The sequence below is a fragment of the Capra hircus genome, chromosome 17 (assembly GCF_001704415.2).
Source record: "Capra hircus breed San Clemente chromosome 17, ASM170441v1, whole genome shotgun sequence".
Taxonomy (NCBI): Eukaryota; Metazoa; Chordata; class Mammalia; order Artiodactyla; family Bovidae; genus Capra; species Capra hircus.
The window spans coordinates 43,855,352-43,880,218 of record NC_030824.1 but is presented as its reverse complement, the minus strand read 5'-3'; the positions used below and the strand labels follow the sequence as shown (position 1 = coordinate 43,880,218).

The 24,867-nt window shown below is 37.7% G+C and overlaps 1 pseudogene; it reads right to left on the bottom strand.

Moving 5' to 3' along the window:
* The window catches only part of LOC102177913, a 42,853-nt pseudogene extending 19,710 nt beyond the window's left edge, over positions 1-23,143 (bottom strand).

The window sequence follows — 24,867 nt, the reverse complement described above, 5'->3', positions numbered from 1 at the left end:
ACTTTTCTTCCAAGGAGTAAGCGTCTTTTAATTTCATGGCTGCAATAACCACCTGCAGTAATTTTGGAGCCCCCAGAAATAAAGTCTGAAACTGTTTTCACTCTTTCATCAATTCTTCGGCACTCAGCCTTCTTCACAGTCCAATTCTCACATCCATACATGACCACAGGAAAAACCATAGCCTTAGCATGAACTTTAGATTTCAGTCCACTCTTTAAACTCACAGGAGTCTTTATATTTACATTTGAAGTGAGTTTTTTATAGGTGGAATGTAGTGAGTTTTGTGTCGATTGTTCATTTTCCATTACCAACAAAAGCATACATATTTCAAAGGGAGAGGAATTAGTGGTGATAGGCATTATCAGCAAGATGCTGCTTATACTGTAGTATTTGTTATAATAGCATATAATGTATATACTATCATAGAGTATACAGAATTGTAACTCATGACTCACAAGTTACAAAATTATTTTATAAATGGCATGCTATCTTCTATGCTATTCTAGGACATTTCAAAGCAAATTAATTCTCTTATATCTTAAAATCTTATTCTCCTTTATATTTCTTCTTCTTTTTTTACACTGGGACTTATGGAAGCACTGTTAGAAACTGTAGGGTACCTGATACTCCCCAATCCTGTAGTCTCCCATTCTACTTCCTAATATTAGCCTCATTACAACAGGGGACTTGATGAAGTTGCAGATTTGTTACCTTCAGATATTTACATGTGTAACATCTTAAGCAAAGTTGGTATAGGGAATTCAATACAGTATAAAGTGTTTATAAAACACTTTTTCACAAGGGTATCCATTTTTAATTGCTAGGTTCAGGCAACTCAGATCCATTGTTGGGGTGAGAAATATGCTCAGCACAATTGATGGAGTTTGCAAATTTTTAACCTCTATTTATTTTCTTCCTCTAGTTTGTCATGAGAAACTTAATTGGAAGATTAATGACACCCCACTCCAGTATTCTTGCCTGGAAACTCCCATGGGCAGAGGAGCCTGGTGGGCTGCAGTCCATGGGGTCGTGAAGAGTCAGACACGACTGAGCGACTTTAATTTCACTTCTCACTTCCTTGCATCTGAGAAGGAAATGGCAACCTACTCCAGTGTTCTTGCCTGGAGATCCCAGGGAGAGGGGAGCCTGGTGGGCTGCCATCTATGGGGTCGCACAGAGTCAGACACAGCTGAAGTGATTTAGCAGCAGTAGCAGCAATATTATTATAAAATATTAATAATTTATAATAATTTTAATGCTATCTGAAAATTTCAGTATTTGAGCAAAATAAAGAAAATACAGAATTTCAGGCATCCCTGGTGGTCCAGGGATAAAGAATCCTCGTTGCAATGTAGGGGACACTGGTTTGATCTCTGGAATAATCCCATGTACCACACAGCAGCTAAGCTTGTGTGCTGTGACTACTGAAGCCTTCATGCCTAGAGCCCATGTTCTGCAACAATAGAAGCCATAGCAAAGAGAAGTCCACACACTACAACAAAGGATTACCTAACCCTGCTTGCTGCAGCTAGAGAAAGCATTCACACTGCAGTGAAGACCCACCACAATCAACAAATAAATAAATAAATTTTGAAAACAATTTCGGTGTTTGGGCAGGTATTAATAGTGTATTTCTGTCTTCCTCAGGACCATGTTATTAACAGTGAATAGCATTCAATTTCTAGATGTTAGAGAAATATTCTTTTAGAGAAAGATGCTCAGTTAACCTGACTGAAAATATTTGACATATAATCTAGAATTCATTGAATATTAGACTACAGCTTTCAAAATGCTATAAAATGACACATTTTCAGAAATATTCAAAACTTATGATATATTATTGTTGTAAAGTATTTTACTATTTACATATATAGTCCATATTATATACAGTATTTATTAACATATTATTATCATGTATCACATACTGGTTAACTGATTTAAATGACTTTTTATCTTAAGAAACACTATGGTGTTCCTTATGACAAAGAGAAACAGGATTTAAATCATACTATGAAATATTATTCAACATTTTGCCTAGAGTAGCTTTGGAAATATATTTATGTATTGATTGCTTAATTTTTATATAGACTTGATTGGATATCTATTTTAATTTCTTCCCCATTAACATTTCAATTCATATACATATTAAATAATGATACTTTTTGCTCCCTGGCTTTTAAGGAGAAAAGTAAAAAACTCACTTAAATTGAAAACTATAATATTATAGTATGATCAGCCTGTGCCTAAACATCACTAGTTCTGAGGAACTGTTACTACTTAAGGAAAGACATTCAATTTTGTACCATCAGTTAGCAGGAATCCCTGCATGCCCCCAAACACACTTATATAAAAACAGAGATCATCTTAGTGTGTTGTAGTAAGCACCTCCTTACTCCCCAGGTTTATTCCTGAGGCCCAAGAAAGAAAACCAGCAATTAGCATGTTTCTCCCACATGAGCCAGTTTATTTTTCTTTTATCTTATTGTTGCTAATTCTACTTAAATATTTTAATTTATTCTAAGTATATTTAATCAAATAACCAAAGTTTTGCCCATAGTTCAGTTGTGGCATGTATCAGACTAGTATCACTGAATCAACTTTAAAATATTTACATTACTACAATAGTTGCTTAGGGCTTCACTGCTGGTAAAAAATTCTGCCTGCCAATGCAAAAGATAGGCTCAACACCGGAAGATCCCAGACACTGCAGAACAGCTAAGCCTGTGCACCGCAACTACTGAACCTGTGTTCTAGAGTCCATGAACCACAACCACTGAGCTCACATGCCACAGCTGCTGAAGCCTGCGTGCCCTGTAGCCCATGTTCTGCAACCAAAGAAGCCGTTGCAATAAGAAGCCTGCGCACTGCAATTAGAGAGTAACCACCACTCGCCACAACTAGCGGTACCCCTGTGCAGAAACGAAGACCTACCACAGCCAATAAATAAATGAATAAATCAGTTGATAATGGTATAAACCTACAGTAACCCTCTTGCACTTTTCTCTGGGAAATGATTAAGCTTTTCTTAAATAGTCATATTTTTACTAACATTTGAGATAAAAAGAAATATAAAAAATTTACCATTAGTTCATTCCTTAAACTTGAAACTTTGCACTGAGAATGTCTGATTTACTTTCTGTTGTCACAAAAGGCTCTCAGTAGAGATCTGGAACAAAACAAAAACCACAGAAAACATAAACCTTATGTAAGCTAAACATTATTTAAATAAAATTACATTTTAATTAATTAACAGTTAACAAAATGACTCTTTTAATCTAAATTATAACCTTTTACATTATAAAAACAAAATGTATATATCTATATGTTCATTTATGACATAAAAATACCTGAAGACATACTTAATCTTAAGTACAATTTGAGTCAATCAAATTATGTAGGCATAATACAGTTTGATTGTACTGTGTTAGCACCTAATTTAATTTTCTTCAATATCCACAATAAAACTTGTATCCTGACAGCAATGAAAGATGGTTAAAAATATTTTCTACATGGAGTGACACTCTACATTGAATGAGAATAAAATCATCAAATTGGTCAACTATAAAGTGTGAAAAAGTTCCATTTGATTTATTATTGTCACCAGCTTATTATTAACATTATGGTTGTCATTATTTAGTGAACCACTGCTGACTCTGTTAGAATAAAATAGCAGAGATAATACAGCGTGAACCAAACTAGGAATAATTACACTGATACAGAGATTTTAATTCTTAGAGATTTTAAGGCAAGAAAGAAAGTGAAGTCGCTCAGTCATGTCCAGCTCTTTGTGACCCCAATGACTGTATATAGCCCACCAGGCTCCTATTTCCATGGGATTCTCCAGGCAAGAATACTGGAGTGGGTTGCCATTTCCTTCTCCAGGGGATCTTCCCGACCCAGGAATCAAACCCAGGTCTCCCGCATGACAGGCAGACGCTTTAACCTCTGAGCCACCAGCTTAGATGATCTCTTTTAAGGCAAGGGGTATAACAAATTCCTGTGGAGATGCCAGGATGTTAATGCAAATAAATGAAAGAAATCAGGTGAAAGAGGAAGGTCTGTGACAAAATGCAAATCATATTTATATTTGAAAGGACCTAACTGATGCTCAGATATTTCCCATCATTTCAAATGAACAGTTCAGTCAACTCTTGAATTGCAGCATGCCAGGCCTCCCTATCTGTCACCAACTCCCGGAGTTCACTCAAACTCACATCCATCGAGTCAGTGATGCCATCCAGCCATCTAATGCTCTGTCAGCCCCTCTTCCTCCTGCCCCCAATCCCTCACAGCATGAAAGTCTTTTTCAATGAATCAACTCTTTGCATGAGGTGGCCAGAGTACTGGAGTTTCAGCTTCAGCATCATTCCTTCCAACGAACACCCAGGACTGATCTCCCTTAGAATGGACTGGTTGGATCTCCTTGCAGTCCAAGGGACTCTCAAGAGTCTTCTCCAACACCACAGTTCAAAAGCATCAATTCTTCGGCACTCAGCCTTCTTCACAGTCCAACTCTCACATCCATACGTGACCACTGGAAAAACCATAGCCTTGAGTAGATGGGCCTTTGTTCACAAAGTAATGTCTCTGCTTTCCAATATGCTATCCAGGTTGGTCATAATTTTTCTTCCAAGGAGTAAGCGTCTTTTAATTTCATGGCTGCAGTCATGATCTGCAGTGATTTTGGAGCCCCCCAAAATAAAGTCTGAGACTGTTTCCACTGTTTCCCCATCTATTTCCCATGAAGTGATAGGACCAGATGCCATGATCTTCATTTTCTGAATGTTGAGCTTTAAGCCAACTTTTTCACTCTCCTCTTTCACTTTCATCAAGAGGCTTTTGAGTTCCTCTTCACTTTCTGCCATAAGGGTGGTGTCATCTGCATATCTGGGGTTATTGATATTTCTCCCGCCAATGAGCAATACAGGCCAATTATAGCTACATCTTATGGTGCTGTAAACAATGCCAGAAACTTATTTTTTTAATTTTATATATCCTTATTTTAATGCCATGAATTATTTAAAATAAGCAAACACACTATATGAGCCATAAGAGTATACATTTGAAGTAGTCTACTTTGCCAGTTTCTTTGATGTAAACCTTCCAATATGACCAGTTTAAGTCTATCAAAGTTATGTCACTTAACATGGAGTTGAGAAGAGTTTCATGTATTCATTTCTCACAAGCATGTACACTGTGCCTTCATACACCAATCCCAAAGGCAAGGATTGCTACCTTAATTTTTAAGGAATTTTATAAACATCCACAAGTACGAAGAAGTCTACCAAAGGAGACCTATCTGTATATCAGTATCTTCGGAAAAATTTTAACTTCTTTACTATTTCCAGCTTCCTTAGTCTTATACCCTTTAATTTATATCTGCTTCTTGCCTTTTTGTATGTGCCTTTCCACTCCTTCCCCCACACTCCACATTTTGTATTTATGGCTATTATTGTGGGTTTGCTTCTCTAGGCCATTTTTACCCAACACACAGTTTCCTGTGTTTGATTCCTTGTGTGACCCACCAACATACTTAAGACAGTCCTGACTCCCTTCTAGTCCCAAGTCTGGTGACAGAGTCTCCTCCACTTTGGTCAGGAGAGAACAAAGGAAAACATACAATATTCCACTGAAAAATAGTTTTTGTCATTATCAACCTGGAATAGATACCAAAAGAAAGATATGCCTTAGGGTTATTAAGTGTGAAAAGGGACAGACAGCTAAATGTATCTGTGGGGTAGATGATAAAGGAAGGAGAAGAGATGTCCTACAAAGAAATTGGGTGGTCAGCAATTACAAGAAGAAGAATACTAACATTAGTCCCCATGCGTCATTAAATGCACCCTAATGATTTACAAACAGCAACTACATCTTAAATCCCAAATCCATTTTGGACAAAGAAGATGAACAAAAACAAATGCATGTGCAGACAAACACACGTATACACACCCCACATGAGACATGTTCAACTTATTCTGTCCAAACTACAATTAAAAACTGAACAAACTAAAAATCAAAAACCTAAATTAGATGATCTGTTAGAGAACTGAGGTTATGAGAAAAACTACAAGCTGCTTACATGCCTGAACAGAAACCAGAAGTCAAGAAGTTGTGATGAAATCCATGGAAAGCAAATGACTTTTATAAAAATAATAACTATAAACAAAACTTTGAAAACCAGCATACACTATGAACAAATGTAACATATAAGGTGCTGAAGTGAAAAAAAAAAAGATAACTATAACACAATGTTAAACAAAATACATTAGGAAATATAAACAATTTCTACAAATAATTAAGAGGTATACCAATTACCAAGAGAGGAAAACTGAGTTAAGTATATGAATCACTTCAGTCGCTCAGTCTTATCTGATTCCTTGTGACCCCATGGAATGAAGCACTCCAGGCTTACCTGTCCTTCATTCATATTCAAGTGTATGAATAGGCATCTCACAGAAAATGAAACTAAATGATACAGCATGCTTGGGGCTGGTGCATGGGGATAACCCAGAGAGATGTTATGGGGAGGGAGGTGGGAGGGGGGTTCATGCTTGGGAACGCATGTAAGAATTAAAGATTTTAAAATTTAAAAAAATAAAAAACTAAAAAAAAAAAAGAAACTAAATGAAACTAACTAAACATCTAAAAGTTGTAAAGTAAGAAGTGGTCAGAGAAATAATAGATTCGAAAATAAGATGCATTTCCAATAAATCACAATGAGAAAAATGAACAGTGGCTAGATTTGGTACTGATGAGAATATGTAGAATCGGGAAAGCCCTAACAACGATAATGCAAATTTAAACTGTATATGATGCTGTACATCATATATTGATATCGTATGCTAACACAATGGACATGAGTTTAAGTAAACTCCGGGAGGTAGTGATGGACAGGAAGCCTGGCATGCTGCAGTTCATGAGGTTGCAAAGAACCTGACATCAGTTTGCCACCGAACAACACGATGGTATAAGCATAATCTGTTAATACTACGTAGTGTTAAGGATTTCCAGCATACAACCCTCCAATATTATTTCTGAACGTTATAGTAACTCAATATATGTTCAGGGTGATAGGTTCAGTAATGTTTCTGTAACTTTGATATTTATTATCAAAAAATAGATTTAAGCTGAATTATCCTACCAAGAGAAAAATAAGTAAATTGTAATATCATTTTTATAACTGCTATGACTCTTCATTGAAGGACCACTAGGATCTCTCCTATTGTGGAACAATATGTGTACATTGCTCATTGCAGCTAGCAATTTACACTATGGAGAACTGTGGGGTATCCAGTAAGAAGATATGAAAAAGGAAATTCTGTTTGGTTTGGATCTTTTAAATGATTGGAGGGAGTGCAAAGAAATCAAGCTTAGTTCTATCTTAAGAGCTGTTTGAAAGCAGCAGTAATTCTGCGATTTAACATCATAATGAACTTTTTCAAAATTATTTTATTGAAGGATAATTGCTTTACAGAATTTTATTGTTTCCTGTCAAGCCTCAACATGAATCAGCCATAGGTATACATATATCCCCTACCTTTTGAATCTCACTCCCCATCTTGTGCCTCTAGGTTGATACAGAGCCCCTATATGAGTTTCCTGAGTCATACAGCAAATTCCCATTGGCTATCTATTTTACATAAGTTTCCATGTTACTCTTTCCATACATCTCACCCTCTCCTCCCTTCTACCCATGTCCATAATTCTATTCTCTATGTCTGTTTCTCCATTGTTGCCCTGTAAATAAATTCTTCAGTACCATTTTTCAAGATACTGTATATATACACTAGAATATGATATTTATCTTTCTCTTTTTGATTCACTTCACTTTGTATAATAGATTCTAGGTTCATTCACCTCATTAGAACTAACACAAATGCATTCTTTTTTATGGCTGAGTAATATTCCATTGTGTATATGTACCACAACTTCTTTATCCATTCATCTGTCAATGGACAGACATCTAGGTTGCTTCTATGTTCTAGTTATCATAAATAGTGCTGTAATGAACAATGGTCAGTTCAGTTCAGTTCAGTCCTTCAGTCGTGTCCGACTCTTTGCAACCCCATGAATTGAAGAACGCAAAGCCTCCCTGTCCATCACCAACACTCGGAGTTCACTCAGACTCACATCCATCGAGTCAGTGATGCCATCCAGCCATCTCATTCTCTGTCATCCCCTTCTCCTCCTGCCCCCAATCCCTCCCAGCATCAGAGTCTTTTCCAATGAGTCAACTCTTCACATGAGGTGGCCAAAGTACTGGAGTTTCAGCTTTAGCATCATTCCTTCTAAAGAACACCCAGGGTTGATCACCTTTAGAATGGACTGGTTGGATCTCCTTGCAGTCCAAGCGACTCTCAAGAGTCTTCTCCAACACCACAGTTCAAAAGCATCAATTCTTTGACACTCAGCCTTCTTCACAGTCCAACTCTCACATCCATCCATGACCACAGGACCTTAGTCGGACCTTAGTCAGCAAAGTAATGTCTCTGCTTTTGAATATGCTATCCATGTTGGTCATAACTTTTCTTCCAAAGAGTAAGTGTCTTTTAATTTCATGGCTGCAGTCACCATCTGCAGTGATTTTGGAGCCCCCAAAAATAAAGTCTGACACTGTTTCCACTGTTTCTCCATCTATTTGCCATGAAGTTATGGGACTGGATGCCATGATCTTCGTTTTCTGAATGTTGAGCTTTAGGCCAACTTTTTCACTCTCCTCTTTCACTTTCATCAAGAGGCTTTTGAGTTCCTCTTCACTTTCTGCCATAAGGGTGCTGTCATCTGCATATCTGAGGTTATTGATATTTCTCCCAGCAATCTTGGTTCCAGCTTGTGTTTCTTCCAGTCCAGCGTTTCTCATGATGTACTCTGCATAGAAGTTAAATAAGCAGGGTGACAATATACAGCCTTGAGGTACTCCTTTTCCTATTTCAAACCAGTGTGTTGTACCATGTCCAGTTCTAACTGTTGCTTCCTGACCTGCATACAGATTTCTCAAGAGGCAGGTCAGGTGGTCTGGTATTCCCATTTCTCTCAGAATTTTCCACAGTTTATTGTGATCCACACAGTCAAAGGCTTTGGCACAGTCAATAAAGCAGAAATAGATGTTTTTCTGGAACTCTCTGGCTCTTTCCATGATCCAGAAGATGCTGGCAATTTGATCTCTGGTTCTTCTGCCTTTTCTAAAACCAGCTTGAACATCAGGAAGTTCATGGTTCATGTATTGCTGAAGCCTGGCTTGGAGAATTTTGAGCATTACTTTACTAGCATGTGAGAGGAGTGCAATTGTGTGGTAGTTTGAGCATGCTTTGGCATTGCCTTCCTTTGGAAGTGGAATGAAAACTGACCTTTTCCAGTCCTGTGGCCACTGCTGAGTTTTCCAAATTTGCTGGCATATTGAGTGCAGCGCTTTCACAGCATTATCTTTCAGGATTTGAAACAGCTCAACTGGAATTCCATCACCTCCACTAGCTTTGTTCGTAGCGATGCTTTCCAAGGCCCACTTGACTTCACAAATCAAGATGTCTGGCTCTAGATTAGTGATCACACCATCATAATTATCTGGGTCGTGAAGATGTTTTTTGCACAGTTCTGTGTATTCTTGCCACCTCTTCTTAATATCGTCTTCTTCTGTTAGGTCCATACCATTTCTGTCCTTTATTGAGCCCATCTTTGCATGAAATGTTCCCTTGGTATCTCTAATTTTCTTGAAGAGATCTCTAGTCTTTCCCATTCTGTTCTTTTCCTCTATTTCTTTGCATTGATTGCTGAAAAAGGCCTTCTTATCTCTTCTTGCTATTCTTTGGAACTCTGCATTCAGATGCTTATATCTTTCCTTTTCTGCTTTGCTTTTCACCTCTCTTCTTTTCACAGCTATTTGTAAGGCCTCCCCAGACAGCCATTTTGCTTTTTTGCATTTCTTTTCCATGGGGATGGTCCTGATCCCTGTCTCCTGTACAATGTCATGAACCTCATTCCATAGTTCATCAGGCACTCTATCTATCAGATCTAGGCCCTTAAATCTATCTCTCACTTCCACTGTATAATCATAAGGGATTTGATTGAGGTCATACCTGAATGGTCTAGCAGTTTTCCCTACTTTCTTCAATTTGAGTCTGAATTTGGTAATAAGGCATTCATGATCGGAGCCACAGTCAGCTCCTGGTCTTGTTTTTGTTGAATGTATAGAGCTTCTCCATCTTTGGCTGCACAGAATATATTCAGTCTGATTTCGGTGTTGACCATCTGGTGATGTCCACGTGCAGAGTCTTCTCTTGTGTTGTTGGAAGAGGGTGTCTGCTATGACCAGTGCATCTTCTTGGCAAAACTCTATTAGTCTTTGCCCTGCTTCATTCTGCATTCCAAGGCCAAATTTTCCTGTTACTCCAGGTGCTTCTTGACTTCCTACTTTTGCATTCCAGTCCCGTATAATGAAAAGGACATATTTTTTGGTGTTAGTTCTAAAAGATCTTGTAGGTCTTCATAAAACCATTCCACTTCAGCTTCTTCAGCATTACTGGTGGGGGCACAGACTTGGATAACTGTGATTTTGAATGGTTTGCCTTGGAGATGAACAGAGATCATTCTGTCGTTTTTGAGATTGCATCCAAGTACTGCATTTCAGACTCTTTTGTTGACCATGATGGCTACTCCATTTCTTCTGAGGGATTTCTGCCCACAGTAGTAGATATCATGGTCATCTGAGTTAAATTCACCCATTCCAGTCCATTTTAGTTCACTGATTCCTAGAATGTCGACCTTCACTCTTGCCATCTCTTGTTTGACCACTTCCAATTTGCCTTGATTCATGGACCTGACATTCCAGGTTCCTATGCAATATTGCTCTTTATAGCATCAGACCTTGCTTCTATCACGTCACATCTACAGCTGGGTATTGTTTTTGCTTTGGCTCCATCCCTTCATTCTTTCTGGAGTTATTTCTCCACTGATCTCCAGTAGCATATTGGGTGCCTACTGACCCGGGGAGTTCCTCTTTCAGTATCCTATCATTTTGCCTTTTCATACTGTTCATGGGGTTCTCAAGGCAAGAATACTGAAGTGGTTTACCATTCCCTTCTCCCGTGGACCACATTCTGTCAGACCTCACCACCATGTCCTACCTGTCTTGGGTTGCCCCACATGCATGGCTTGGTTTCATTGAGTTACAGAAGGCTGTGGTCCTAGTGTGATTAGATTGACTAGTTTTCTGTGATTACAGTTTCAGTGTGTCTGCCCTCTGATGCCCTCTTGCAACACCCACCATCTTACTTGGGTTTCTCTTACCTTGGGCGTGGGGTATCTCTTCATGGCTGCTCCAGCAAAGCACAGCTGCTGAACAACGGATACGTGTGTCCTTATCAGTTTTGGTTTCCTCAGGGTATATGACTAGGAGTGGGACTGCTGGGTCATATGGTGGTTTTCTTCCTATTTTTTAAGGAGTCTCCATAATGTCTTCCCTAGTAGCTGTATCAATTTACATTCCCATCAACAGTACAAGAGTGTTCCCTTTTCTCCACACTCTTTCCAGTATTTATTGTTTATAGACTTTTTGATTATGGCCATTCTGACCAGTGTAAAGTGATATCTCATTGTAATTTTGATTTGCTTTTCTGGTGTGCTGCAATTCATGGGGTTGCAAAGAGTCAGACATGACTGAGTGACTGAACTGGACTGAACTGAATAATGAGTGAAGTTGAATATCTTTTCATGTGCTTGTTAGCCATCTGTATGTCTTTTTTGGAGAAATATCTGTTTAGGTTTTTTTCCCACTTGTTTATTGGGTTGTTTGTTTTTCTGGCATTGAGTTATATGAGCTGCTTGTATATTTTGGAAATTAATCCTTTGACAGTTGTTCCATTTGCTATTATTTTCTCCCATTCTGAGGGTTGTCTTTTCACCTTACTTATAGATTCCTTTGCTGTGCAAAACTTTTGCACTTTAATCAGATCCGACTTGTTTACTTTCGTTTTTCTTTCCATTACTGTAGAGGGTGGGTCATAGAGGATCTAGCTTTGATTTATGTCATCAAGTGTTCTGACTCTGTTTTCCTCTAAGAGTTTTATAGTTTCTGTTCTTACATTTAGGTCTTTAATCCATTTTGATTTTATCTTTGTGTATCTTCTTAAAGTGTTCTAATTTCATTCTTTTACGTGTAGCTGTCCAGTTTTCCCAGCACCATTTATTGAAGAGGCCATCTTTCCCCATTGTATATTTTTGCCTCCTTTGTCAAAAATAAGGTACCCATAGGTGCATGGGTTTATTTCTGGGCTTTCTATCTTGTTCCATTGGTCTATATTTCTGTTTTGGGGGCAGTACCATACTGTCTTGATGGCTTTAGCTTTGTAGTATAATCTGAAGTCAGGAAGGTTGATTCCTCCAGCTCCATTCTTCTTTCTCAAGACTGCTTTGGCTATTCAGGGTCTTTTGTATTTCCATATGAAATGTGAATTTTTTTGTTATAGTTCTGTAAAAAATGCCATTGGTAACTTGATATGGATTGCATTGACTCTGTAGGTTGTATTTCGTGGTAAAGTCATTTTCAAAAAATAGATTTTTCCTACCCAGGAACATAGAATATCTCTCCATCTGTTTATGTCCTCTTTGATTTCTTTCATTAGTGTCTTATAATTTTATGTGTTCAGTTCTTCCCCACCCCCCCCCCTTAGGTAAGTTCATTCCTAGATACTTAATTCTTTTTGTTGCAGTGATGAATGGGATTTATTCCTTAATTTCTCAGATTTTTCATTGTTAGTATATAGAAATATAAGTGATTTCTGTGTGTTGATTTTGTATCCTGCCACTTTGCTAAATTCACTGATTAGCTCTAGTAATTTTCTGATACTATTTTTAGGGTTTTCTATGTACAGTATCATGTTATTTGTAAACACTGAGAGCTTTACTTCTTTTCCAATCTGAATTCTTTTTATTTCTTTTTCTTCTATGATTGCTATAGCTAGGACTTTCAGAACTATGTTGAATAATAGTGGTGAAAGTGGACACCTTAGTCTTGTTCCTGTTCTTAGGGGCAATGCTTTCGGTTTTTCAACATTGAGAATAATATTTGCTGTAGATTTATTATATATGGCCTTTATTATGTTGAGGTAGGTTCTTTCTATGCCCATTTTTTTTGAAGAGTTTTAATCATAAATGGGTGCTGAATTTTATCAAAGGCTTTTTCTGCATCTATTGAGATTATCATATGGCTTTTATCTTTCAGTTTGTTAATATGGTGTATCACATTGATTGATTTGCATATACTGAAGAATCCTTGCATCTCTGGAATAAACCCAACTTGATCATGGTGTATGAGTTTTTTTATTTGAATTTGAATTATGTTCAAACTCTAAAATTTTTTAAAGAATTTTTGCTTCTATGTTCATCAGTGATATTGGCCTGTAGTTTTCTTTTTTGGTGTTGTCTTTGTCCAGTTTTGGTATCCAGGTGATGATGGCCTCATAGAATGAGTCTGGAAGTGTTCCTTCTGCAATTTTTTGAAACAGTTTTAGAAGGATAGTCATTATCTCTTCTGTAACTGTTTGATAGAATTCTGTTACACCATTTGGTCCTGGGCTTTTGTTTTTTTGGAGATTTTTGTTCACAGCTTCAATTTCAGTGCTTGTAACTAGGTTGTTAATAATCTCTATTTATTCCTGGTTCAGTCTTGGAAGATTGAACTTTCCTAAGAATCTGTCCATTTCTTCAAGGTTATCCATTTTATTGCCATATAGATGATCATAATAGTCTTGTATAATCCTTTGTATTTCTGCATTGTCTGTTGTAATCTCTTTTTCATTTCTAATTTTGTTGATTTGATTCTTCTCTCTTTTTCTTTATAAATCTGGCTAAAGGTTTGTCAATTTTGTTTACCTTCCCAAAGAACCAGCTTTTAGTTTTATTAAATTGACTGTTGTTTCTTTCTGTTTTTTCTTCTCAGATCTTTATAATTTCTTTCCTTCCACTAGTCTTAGTTTTGTATATGTGCGTGTGCTTCTTTTTCCAGTTGTTTTAGGTGTAAAATTAGGTTATTTGCTGTTTTTCTTGTTTCTTGAGGTAGGGTTGTATTGCTATAAACTTCCCTCTTGGAACTGCTTTTGCTGCATCCCATAGGTTTTGAGTTGTCATGTTTTCATTGTCACTTGTTTCTAGAAATGTTTTGATTTCCCTTTTGATTTCTTCAGTAACCTGCTGGTTATTTAGGTACATATTGTTTAATCTCCATGTATTTGTGTTTCTTACAGTTGTTTTTTTTCTTATAATTGATATCTAGTCTCATAGCATTGTGGTTGGAGAAGATACTTAATATGATTTCCATTTAAAAAAATTTACTGAGGTTTGATTTGTGACCCAAGATGTGGTCTATCTTGGAGAATGTCCCATTTGCACTTGAGAAAAAGATGTATTCTGCATTTGGATGGAATATCCTGAAGATATCAATGAGATCCACTTCATCTAATGTATTATTAAATAGTTTTCTGTTTCAATGACGTGCATTGGTGTTGATTGGGAGTTGATTTTATAGATCTTCTTCCTTCTTTTTTGTTTCTTGACAATATAAGTCCCTTTGTTGTAAAGGTGGTTTGGTGGTACTGAATTCTCTTAACTTTTGCTCGTCTGAAAATCTTTTTATTTCTTCATCAATTTTGAATGAGATCCTTGACAGATACAGTAATCTTGGTTGTAGATTTTTCCCTTTCAGTACTTGAAATATATCCTGCCATTCCCTTCTGGCCTGCAGAGCTTCTGCTGAAAGATCAGCTGTGAAGCATGTGGGGTTTCCCTTGTATGTTACTTATTGCTTCTCCCTTACTGCTTTTAATATTCTTTCTTTGTGTTTAGTCTTTGCTAGTTTGATTAGCATGTGTCTTGGCATGTTTTTCCTTGGGTTTATCCTGCATGGGACTCTTTGTGCCTCTTGGACTTGATTGACTTTATTTCCTTTCCCATTTTGGGGAAATTTTCAACTACAGTCTCTTCAAAAATTTTCTCACATCCTTTCTTTTTCTCTTCTTCTTCTGGGACCCCTATAATTCAAATGTTGATGCATTTGATATTGTCCCAGAGGTCTCTGAGATTGTTCTCAGTTATTTTCATTCTTTTTACTTTATTCTGCCTTTCAGAAGTTATTTCCACTATTTTATCTTCCAGCTCACTGATTTGTTCTTCTGCTTCAGTTATTCTATTTTTATTCCTTCTAGAGCATTTTTAATTTCATTAATTGTATTGTCTCTGTATGTTTATTCTTTAATTCTTCTAGATCTTTGTTAATTGATTATTGAATTTTCTCCATTTTCAAGGTTTTTGATCATCTTTACTATCATTATTCTGAATTCTTTTTCATGCAGTTTGCCTAGATCCTCTTCATTTATTTGGACTTCTGTGTTTCTAGTTTGTTCCTTCATTTGTGTAGTATTTCTCTGCCTTCCAATTATTCATTTTTTAACTTATTGTGTTTGAGGTCTCCTTTTCACAGGCTTCAATTCTTTCTTCCTTTTGGTTTCTGCCCTTCCTACGCTTGGTCCAGTGGTTTGTGTAAGCTTCAGATAGGGGAGATTCATGTTGAGCTGCTGTTGTTGTCTGTTTGGTTATTTGTTTGCTTTTCCTCTCATAGCCAAGGCTGAGTGAGGTGGTAATCCTGTCTGCTGGTAACTGGGTTTGTATTTTGTTTTGTTTGTTGTTTAGATGAGATGTCCTGCACAGGGTGCTACTGGTGGTTGGATGATGGGGGGTCTTTTATTCAAGTGGTTTCTTTTGTGTGAGCTCTCACTCTTTCATACTCCCTAGGGTTAGTTCTCAGATAGTCTAGGGTCTTGGAGTCAGTGCTCCCACTCCAAAGGCTCAGGGCTGGATCCCTGGTGAGGAACAGAGATTCCACAAGTGGCTTGCCATGGCATTAAGTGAGATAAAAACAAATAGCCCCCAAACAAAAACCAAAGATGAACCCCAGAGAAATGGCAGTTAAAAAATCAGGCAAATAATAATTAAAATGATGGAGTATATACATAAACATATACACCCATAATCAAAGTCAAAATAGTTCAGCTGAAATAAAGTACAATAGATTGACCTGGCAAACAAAGGAAGTAAAAAATTATATTTACCAGTTAAGAACAAAACTAACTAAAGCACAACCTGAAAAGAGAAGCTAAAGCAAGGTGCCAAGTTGGGGATAAAGCAATGAAAACAAAACTAACACATATTTTGAGAGGAAAGGGAAGAAAGTAAAGGAAGAAGGAATAGATATATAAAGTTAAATAAGGATAGATGAAGGAGATTTATATATGTTAAAAATTAACTGCAAGGGGAAAAGGACAGTAGGAAAGGTAAACAAAGGAATAAATGTAGAAAAAATATAATTAGTTTTAAAAAGTAAAGTTATGAAAAGAGAAAGAAAAGGAAGAAAGAAAAAAGGAAAAACTCCACATAATTGCAAAAGCCTAACATAAAGACAGAGGTTTATAACAACATTAAAAATTGTGACTGAATATACACATATACATATACACCCATAAGCAAAATAAAAACAGTCCAACAAAAGTAAAGTATAATAGATTGACCTGGCAAACAAAAGAAGCCAAAAATTATATCTACCAGTTAAAAACAAAGCTAATTAAAGCACAAACTGGAAAACAAAACTAAAACAACGTGCCAATTGGAGAAGAAAGTAACGAAAATAAAACTAACAAAATGTTGACAGGAAAAGAAAGAATAGATAAGCAAAGTTAAATAGAAGTAAGTAAAAAAGATTTTGGAGAAGGCAATGGCACCCCACTCCAATACTCTTGCCTGGAAAATCCCATGGACAGAAAATCCTGGCAGGCTGCAGTCCATGGGGTTGCGAAGAGTCGGACACAACTGAGCAACTTCACTTTCACTTTTCACTTTCATGCATTGGAGAAGGAAATGGCAACCCACTCCAGTGTTCTTGCCTAGAGAATCCCAGGGGGGGTCTGGTGGGCTGCCATCTCTGGGGTCACACAGAGTCAGACACGACTGAAGTGACCTAGCAAAGAAGATTTATATAAAGATTAACTCCAAGGGGAAAAGAACAGTAAGAAAAGCAAACAAGGAATAAATGTAGGAAAAAATTATAATAGATTTAAAAAATAATTTTTTTAAAAAAAAGAAAGAACTACACAGAACTGCAAAAGCTCAATGTAGAGGCAGAGGTTTATAACAACAATAAAATATGTGACTGAGGGAAGAAAGAAAAAGCTCAAAATCTTAATTAGATTTCATAGTGCCAATAAAGTCAACTACAATGGAGGGGGAAAAAAGAAAAAAAAAAGTCCAAAAGAATCTACAGAACAAGTCAAAACATAAGAATAATAAATATTTTTCTTGAGTCACTGCTGTCAGAGTCCTTTCCTCGCTGGGAGTCATAGTCCACCTCACCTGCCTAGGATGCCCTCCAACCCTGTGCTGATCTCTGGACCAGCTGTGGGGGCAGCTCAGATTCTAATCTGGTCCTACTCCTGTGTGTTCTTGCCTCCAATGTTCACAGCTATCAGAACTAGTGTGTTTTCTTTTTTAGGAGTTCTCATGACATGGGGTCGCAAAGAGTCAGACACGACTGAGTGACTGAACTGACTGAACTGACTAATGTCCTTTTATATATTCCATAGACAGAGTCTGCCTAGTTGATAGTGTGGACTTAATCTGCAGTTGGTATAGCTGGTGGGAAGGTTCTGGGTCTTCTTCCTTAGCCACACTGCCCCTGGGTTTCAGTTGTGGCTTTATTTCCACCTCTGCATGTGGGTCGTCCACTAGGGTTTGCTCCTGAGGCTACTCTGGAGGACTTGGGTTTGCCCCGTGAGGGCCAGGTGTGGAAGTGGTGCAGCTGTTTGGGTCGCAGGGGTTCTGGCAGCACCAGGTACTGAGGGGAGTTGGTGGCTAGGGCAGCAGGAAATATAGTGCTCTAGAAGGGTATGGCAACCAGTATTGGCCAATACACTCTAGTATTCTTGCCTGGAGAACCCCTGGCAGAGAAGCCTGGCAGGCCATATCTACATGGTTGCAATGAATTGAACACAACGGAAGCAACCCTATGCACATAGACACAAAACATTTTTTCCCTGTGGCAGCTCTGCCCTAGTGGGAGTTTAGCATGAAGATGGTGCAGCTGCTTAGCTTGCAGGGAACCTCACAGGGCCAAGTGTGCAGGGACACAGACTGCCTCTGCCTCAGGAGTCATGGCCCTATCTGAGTCATCTTTTGAGCTTCTTGTAGCTGGTGATCAGAAGGCCTCTTTGGCCATTCTTTCTCCTACTCTGCCTGTTCAGGCACTTAGAAGGCTCCCTTGCCTGGGGTCCTTTAAGCATTGTTTGGGCCATCAGGCACATAGAAGGGGCCACTCTGGCTGGGGTCCTCTGTAGATTGGCATGTCATGCACGTAAAGGGGCACCCTGGGTGGAGTCCTACTCTTCAGTTCAGTGTATCAGGCTTTTGATGGGCCAGTCTCTCTGTTTTTCAGCTGCAGATGCCTACGTGTGAGGACAGAGAGGCTATGGTGATGGCTCCAGCCCCTAGGCATAACTCAGCAGTATCACCTTGCTTCCATGGTTGCCTGGATTTCCTCCACAGGCATTTTCTACCACAATCTCCTCCCTCACACCCCCTCAATCTGTCTCTCCTCAGTCAATAGCAGCCCTCACCCTGGGATTGCTCCACAATCCCTAGACTCCAGCTCCCAGCTTCTGCACCTTCCAGAGGATCTGCATCCCTGTCTCGGGTATGTATGACTGTGGCAAGGACTGTCTGATTCTCATTCCATTTAGGCTGCCACAGATCAGCTGTTTTACTCTCAGCCTTAAATGTTTCTCCTCTGACTCAAACAATTGCCCCTGTATGGGGATGGGACCCCTGCTTCAGTTCCCCAACCTACCAAGGGCAGGTCCAGTGCTACTAACGCTCCTGTTTTTCCCCCTAGTTCTTTCGTCCTGCTGAGTTTTGCATGGTTCTATATATTCTTTTCTGCTGGTCAGGTACTCCTGTCCATTCTCAGCTGGTTTGCTTCATGCTATTCTGTGTCTGAAGGTGTATTCCTGATGTATCCATGGAGAGAGATGTACTCCACATCTACCTGCTCTGTAGCCATCTTGCCCCCCTCCCCTTAATGAACTTTTATATAGAAGGAGAAAAGATTAGCATGAAACTGAAAATATAGGTAAAGAAGCATCAGCTACTCTTATCAGATCTGATGGGGTATATTTGGTGTTTCTGTAATTTGCACAGTATCTTTGTTGCTGATTTCTGTGTGTGGACAAACTTTGGGCCCACAGTGCCCTTAATTGATGTTGATGTTCTATGAAGTTATTAACATTTACAAGGAGAACTTTAAGCTTAGCTCTGAGTGTTAGGCCAACTCCTGGATGTCTGCTTTTACCTTTCTCTTGTGAGATAAAATATGGAAGCTAAAATAAAAGAGAAGTACACACATCAGCTTCTAGTTATTGTAGGCCCTCCTACTCTTCTATAATAACTTCAACTTCCATTGTTTTGGAAAGTCTATGTTCAGGTATACTCAGCTCTAGTTATCTGCTCCCAATCTTGTTGGTTTCAATTAATTTCCAATAACCTTGATTTCTCGTTTCTTTTCTTTCATCCTTGACAAAAACAAAAAGTGCTTTAATGTTTAATGATTAAATCTAAGCTAGTTAATACATAGCGCTGACTTCATGCAGCAAGTTAGTAATAATGTGATGACTGTTTTTACCTGAAATTAATTTGAGAGACACCACAGACCTATCCTGGGTCCTTTGATTTGATTGTATAATGAATATCGTGCAGATGGTAAGAAATTTTGACTTAATTAAGCATATTAAGAATAATTAAATGACTTTGACTTTGAAAATGATATCGTTCTTGTCTTCAGTTAACTTATATAAAGCATATGCACTAATAGATTAATAGGGAAGGGAGTGGGCCAACTGTACTTATGCAATTCAACAATAAACGAATGTCCATGTCTGTGCCTTGAGTTTTTACACACACACACACAAACACACATTTTTTCCATGTTTAAGAATGCTGTTAAATATATTAAATCATTACCAGTATTAGAAAATGCAAAAGGAATCAGAAACTTGGCAATGTCTAATCTAAAATCATTTCTTACTGCTCCTTCTAGCATCCAATTCCTAGATGCACAAAAATGTTATCTTAAATGGGTTAAATCTGTATAGTGCATGTGACTAGCACTTATAACATTGATAACATGAAAATTATTAATATAATGTTATTTTTGCATTTTAAAATGCATGATATTCTCCTTTATCTATTCAAAGTATCAATCTTCTTGAGAGTAGGTAACTGTTCACTATAGAAGGAACATTCATGAGATCAAGGTGAAACAGTTTCAGAATTAAAAAAAAATAATATAAATTTCCATTCAAAAAAAGGTACTTCCTTCTCAAAAGAGAGTAACAATGTCTTTTTCACCCCATTATTATCTTAAACATCTGACTTGCTCCTGACTTTTGGACAAACCACACATGACTTTACAAACTTGAAATGTGACTAATGCAAATTCAGCTCAGTTCAGTTCAGTCACTCATTCGTGTCTGGCTTTTTGCGACCCCATGAATTGCAGCACGCCAGGCCTCCCTGTCCATCACCAACTCCCAGAGTTCACCCAAACTCATGTGCATCAAGTTGGTGATGCCATCAGCCCTCTCATCTTCTGTTGTCCCCTTCTCCTCCTGCCCTCAATCCCTCCCAGCTAAAGGGTCTTTTCCAATGAGTCAACTCTTCACATGAGGTGGCCAAAGTATTGGAGTTTCAGCCTCAGCATCAGTCCTTCCAATGAATGCCCAGGACTGATCTCTTATAGGATGGACTGGTTTGATCTCCTTGCAGTCCAAGGGACTCTCAAGAGTCTTCTCCAACACCACAGTTCAAAAGCATCAATTCTTCAGCACTCAGCTTTCTTCACAGTCCAACTCTCATATCCATACATGACCCCTGGAAAAACCATAGCCATGACTAGACGGACCTTTGTTAGCAAAGTAATATCTCTGCTTTTTAATATGCTACCTAGGTTGGTCATAACTTTCCTTCCAAGGAGTAAGCGTCTTTTAATTTCATGGCTGCAATCACCATCTGCAGTAATTTTGGAGCCCCAAAATATAAAGTCTCTTATTGTTTCCACGGTTTCCCCATCTATTTGCCATGAAGTGATGGGACCAGATGCTGTGATCTTAGTTTTCTGAATATTGACGTTTAAGCCAAGTTTTTCACTCTCCTCTTTCACTTTCATAAAGAGGCTTTTTAGTTCCTCTTCACTTTCTGCCATAAGGGTGGTTTCCATCTGTTATAAGTGTAAAATATGACATTTGAAATATCTAATATGAAAAAATTATATAAAAATATACTATTTGGACCTCCCTAATTGTTTTTTATGTCAAATGTTAATTTGGAGGTTTGGTTTATATAAAATATATTATTAAAATAATTTTTATGTATTGTCAATGTGTACATTAAATTGAAAATTACATATATTGATACCATTATAATGTAGTTTAACAGGCTTTTCAGACTGCAGAAAACTTTTATAAGGCCCGTATACATGGAGAAAGCAAAGTGAAGGAAACTTCACAACTTGGAGCAACTGATAGATACCTACTCGGTTGGTGTAACTTAACCAAAGGGGATGAGGAGAAATTGAATAGCAGGGGTTAGGGAAAACATAGACTTAAAAACACAAATGAACACACATTTCTTCCTACTAACATTTAAATTATATATTGGAAAGAGAATGAGCGTGAAAGTCATAATGAAGGGAGAAGAAGCAACATAATTGTTTAATGATAATATAATTCCTGGGGCACTTTGTCAGTGTTTTGTTTGTATGTTTGTTTTGGCTGTCCTTTCTGTATGCTGCTGGATTTGATTGTTAGCATTTTGTTGTGGATAAAATATACTGGTGTCTAGGGTTTTCTTGTGATGTCTGATTTTGGTATCAGCGTAACAATAGTCTCTGACTCTATAAAAGAATCTGGCATCCAAACCCTGACAGGATGGTTACTTTGAGACATTAGCCTGCCATCTTGGTCAGGCAGCTTTCTGAATAAAGTTGTATCACTCACCTCAATACCTTGCTCTCAGATTCATTGGCCTGTCATGCAGTGAGCAGAGTGAACTTGGACTCAGTAACAGTGGTATTGATGGAGCATTCTTTCTCTTTTCCTAACCACTGTTAAAATCCACTAAGGGGAAGTAGACAACTCAATTGTTTTTAGCAATGCCTGGAGGCACGGATTGCTCTACAAACTAGTCCAATTAAATTTTAGTTCTCTTGAAGGATTAGTTACTTAAATTCATAGTTGACATCTATTCTGACTCCAGGATTGGTCCCAGCAGCTGTCTCGTTACAAACTATCCTGCAAACTAGCCAGCTTAGCATTGGACTGTACTTTCATTTAAGTCCATGAAACTCCTCCCAGTTATCCTTTCCCACATTCTCAAGGTTTTTAGAAAATCTTTATTCTTGAATATCTTTATATTCCCTGGGAAGTAAAGGGAGATGATTTGGGAAGAGATTGTGTGTGTGTACTAAGTGGCTCAGTTGTGTCCTATTCTTTGTGACCGTATGGACTGTAGCCCACCAGGCTCCTCTGTCCATAGGATTCTCCAGGCAAGAATACTGGAGTGAGTTGCCATGCCCTTCTCCAGAGGATCTTCCTGACCCAGGAATCAAACCTGTGTCTCTTTTGTCTCCATCTGGGAAGCCCTGGGAAGAGATTGGCTTGATTGTTTAGTCCCTATGTCATATCTGACTCTTGTGACCCACCCTGGTCTGTAGCCTGCTAGGCTCCTCTGACTATGGGATTCTCCAGGCAAGAATACTGGAGTAGGTTGTCATTTCCTTCTTCAGTGGGAAGAGATTAGGGGCTACGTATTTTATGGCATGCCTAGGCAAAATCCTAGGCAAATCCTGAGACAGGGCTCTGCAGCTTAAGGTATGACTATGGCAGGCTACTTTCTGAGTAGCACACCCACTGATCGGTCCTCTCAACTTGGCTCTCTTAGTTTGGAACTGCTTGATCAGGGGCAAGGGCAGTTGAGGCTTTGCATTGGCCGTGTGCAGAGACGTTATTCCATGAAGGTTACTATGCATGATAAAGAAAGGCTGTGAAATTGTGCCCATCTGCCAGTAAGAGGGGAGTGTCTAAGAACATTTCTTTAATAGTAGATATCATCTTTAATGGTTGTTAGCCTAACGACAACAATTAAAAAGCTATTTCCACTTTTCTTCTCCCCAAAGGTAAATCTGGTAATAGTTCCATATATAAAACACAGAGAATGAAACTGAAATGATCAAGTTACTAAAAAATTTTTAAAAATGTTCTGCTTTTTCAGTTAACTTAAAGTCACAATGCACTTAATATATATTTTAATAATTTCCATGCAAAATTATTTTCAATATCATTTCAAATACACAAACCTTAAGATTTATTTCTGTCATATTTTCTTGCTTGGATGAATTTTAGATTCAATTACTTTCTTGTCAATTTTTTGCCTTTGAGTACAAATGCAGTGACTAATATATGATATGTGTGCATATATATATATAACACTTTAATTGATTATATGCTTAATACTATGATTTGATATTTTTATAGCTCAATTTTTTGATATTATTGGATTTTACATACTTTATAATGCTTAGATTATATCTAATTACATTTATTCAAATTTTCCCATGTTGTTGATCAATTAGGAAAATTCCAATTTATTGTTATTACAAATACTGTTGTAATAAATTTCTTGTAGATCTTTTCATTCATAATTATTTCCTTAGGATATATTTCTGAAGTACTATTTCTTGCTCATTTTTAAGGCTTTTGATATTCATTACCAAATTGCCTTCCAGAAAGGTCATACCAATTTATATTCTCATATTAATACAGTGTGAAGAAGACACTTTTTATGTTTTTAATTGGGAGGATAATTGGCAAATGCTTTCTATAGTTCAAAGGAAAGAAAGTAGCTTGTAATTCTAAATTAAAGCCAAAAAATAAATGGATTTTACTGCTTCTTTATGATTACTATAGGATTTTTTCCCCATGCACCAAAACACAGAAATGGAGAATAATGCCAGGACATTCCTGCTAGCACAGTGGATAAAAATCCTCTTGCCAATGCAGGGGACACAGTTCCATCCCTGATCTGGGAAGATTTCACATGCCGTGGAGCAACTAAGCCTGTGCACAAAAATTTCTGAGCTCACAAGCCACAATTACTGACTTGAGCCTGCATGCTGCAACTAGTGAAGCCTGCGTGCCTAGAGCCTGTGCTCCACAACAAGAGAAGTCACTGCAATGAGAAGCCTGCATAACACAATGAAGAGTAGTGGTGCACTCGATGCAACTAGAGTAATCCACAGTGCAACAAAAACCCAGTGCAACCAAAAAAAAATTTTTTTTAAAAAGAATAATTCTAAAATGCATGTAACCCTACTCCTTAATTTTTTTTCTTATGAGAATGGTAAATTAATAAGGTGACTCATTCCAGTAAAGGAAGCTTTTATAATATTCAGCAATCTAACTTGTGGTTCAAGAGGTATAACATTTCAGGTATGCTACATGAATAAGTCCTAGACATTTGCTGTGTGACATCCTACCTGTGCTTAAAAACACTCCTTTTTACACTCAAGAATTTTGTCAGAGAGTAGATCTTATCTTATGTGTTGTTACCACAGAATAGTGGGAGGTGGGGCAGGAAGAACATTTTATGTGATGGAAATGTTCATTAATTTGTGCGTAGGTTTATGCATAAATCGAACTCAAGTTGCATTAAATATGTGCAGTTTCTTTGTATTTCAATTATACCTCAATAAAGATGTTAAAAATAAAGTCTATAAGTAGGAAA